This window comes from Neovison vison, chromosome 6, assembly GCF_020171115.1.
Source record: "Neovison vison isolate M4711 chromosome 6, ASM_NN_V1, whole genome shotgun sequence".
Taxonomy (NCBI): Eukaryota; Metazoa; Chordata; class Mammalia; order Carnivora; family Mustelidae; genus Neogale; species Neogale vison.
In genome coordinates, this window is record NC_058096.1 from 166,559,328 (window position 1) to 166,561,965 (window position 2,638).

Consider the following 2,638-nt stretch of genomic DNA (forward strand, 5'->3'; position numbering starts at 1 on the left):
GCTGCCGCCGCCCCGCCTCCGGCCACTGTGCAGCCGCTCATTGGGCCCGGGCTGGCGCCACAAGATGGCGGCGCCCACAGAAGAAGGACCCCAATCTCCAGGGCAACGGGCTGCTCGCGGGGCGCCCGACTATACGCTCCTTTACCCTTGCCAATAGGCTCACCTGAGGGTAACAATGGCTTTCTATTACTTGAGACGGTAAAATATACTTCAAACGGAGAAAATAAAAGCCTAGGCAAAAGTTTAAGCAAAAAAAGCCTATCTGCACAGTCTCAAAGTATCTCCCCTAAAATATTTAGTAATTAGAAAAAAAGAAATAATAACTTTACCATGGAGAATCCTAGCAACCACTACCTTAACCAAACGATCAAGGTTAAGTTCACCAATTATAAGACAGAACGACATCGTGTACCCACTGATCTGATAAACCCAGAAGTCCACCTCACTTCTGTGGTATTGTCACAAAATTGCTAAAAATGCACAGTATAACGTCAACGCAACCACAAGAAACATCAGACAAACCAGAGGCACCTTGACTTCACCGTGAGAACCGTTTCAGACTTCTGTCCTCCAGAACTGTACAGATAATAAATTTGTATCGTTTTAAGCCACTAAGTTTGTGGTAAATTGTTACAGCAGCAATAAGAAACTATTACAGGCCACCTGGGTGGCTCAGTGGGTTAAGCCTCTGCCTACAGCTCAGGTCATGATCTCAGAGTCCTAGGATGGAGGCCGGAATCTGGCTCTCTGCTCAGCAGGGGGCCTGCTTCCACACACACACACCCACACCCCCCGCCTGCCTCTCTGCCTACTAGTGATCTCCCTCTCTCTATCAAATAAATAAATAAAACTTATATTAAAAAAAAAGAAACTATTACATAAGGTAATCTCTCTGAGGACAGGAAGTTGATTGTTCAGCCCAGAATCCCAAGGGATCAACAAACACTGATTGAATGAATATATGGGCTTTTCATTATAAATATTATTATACCTGTTTTATAGATGATTAAACTCAAATAGCAAATCCAGTAAATATCTGGTGGTTTAGAAACCTGGACGGACTCTGAGTTGGAGCTCTTTCTACTACCCCCACACCCTTGAATAAATTCCCAGACTCATATAGACATTAGGAGACATTAGAGAACAACCTAAACCTTACTTCAGAGACATGATATACAGGTCCAGAGAGGGTATCTTATCCAAAGTCACACCTATCAAAGAGCAGATCTCAAACTAGGAAGCTGATCTTGCTACACCCCATCAAAAATGGCATAATTGATAGTGTTAAACATTTTAACACAGTCATTATTAAAATACAATACAGGGAAGTTGATTTGGCAGCTGTCTGTTGCAAATCTAGGGGGACCCACGAGGTTCCAAATGATGAACCAATTTGATTGTTTTCCACCAAGTGACAATAGAACAACGATATCCCTGGATCATCCTGGAATTTCAGAACTCCCATTTTCCCTGGTTAAGTTCTGCCTTGATCACAGTTTCTTTTTCCCTCCCTCTCTCTCATTCCTCTTGCCAAAAACCACTTAGTGAACTTAGAGCAGATCCTCTAGCCCCAGTCAAGGCTTCAGGGACTGAAGCCTAGCCCCCAGCTCACTCAAGTGGCTACTGGCAGGAGGTGTTGGGAAGAGACAGCAACAAAGACAGAAGCCAGAGGGTCTTCTGCAATTGTGCTGATGCACAAAGAGCAAACATTTTAGAATTTTTAAAAGTACGAGAGCTTTATTCAAGCCCAAGTTAGGACAGCTGCCCAGGAAACATGCTCTTCACAGAAAGAAAATGTCCCAGAGAATGAACAGTTTTCATAGGGTTTTATACTTTTTTGATCTCATAAACGATCAAAAGATTATAGATTAGCATAGAAGCAAGAATCACAAGTTTTAACATCATGGAATGCAGGGAGTTGGAGCACTGATCCATATATTAAGGACCAGATGGTTTTCCTTTAGGCTACTCAGGTACACAGTGTATGCTTGGTGGGACATAAATCAGGCCTTTGGTTTAAACGAAATTTATATAGTCATGCTGACTTAGAAAGAAATCTAAGATGGCTTCCCTTATATATCAGGCCTTTAGAGAGTTTTTTTCTCTCATCAAATGAAATCTCAGAAATGACATACCATGATTTCTGCCATATTCTGTTGGTGGCACCCCCAACCCCAGTACAATGTTGAGTACCAGGAGGCAGAGATAGTTGGGGACCATTTTGGAGGTGGGCGACCGCAAAGAGTATACAGTGGAGGGACACCTGGATGGCTCAGTGGGTTAAGCTTCTGCCTTAGGCTCAGGTCATGATCACAGGGTCCTGAAATCAAGTCCCGCATCAGGCTCTCTGTTCAGCAGGGAACCTGCTTCCCCTCTCTCTCTCTGCCTGCCTCTCTGACTACTTGTGATCTCTCTCTTTGTCAAATAAATAAATAAAATATTTTTTAAAAAAAGAGTATACAGTGGCAAGTCAGTCTTCATCTACTGTTCTCTAAAAACCTAGTCACACTCCCAGGAGGCAACTACTCCTCCCATTTCTTTGGTCTCCTTGCAAAGACAGTCACAAAAGGAGAGTATGAACTGCATCTGTCCCCTAACAATGTCAATACTGAGTGAAGAGTATTTTTTTAAATTTTAG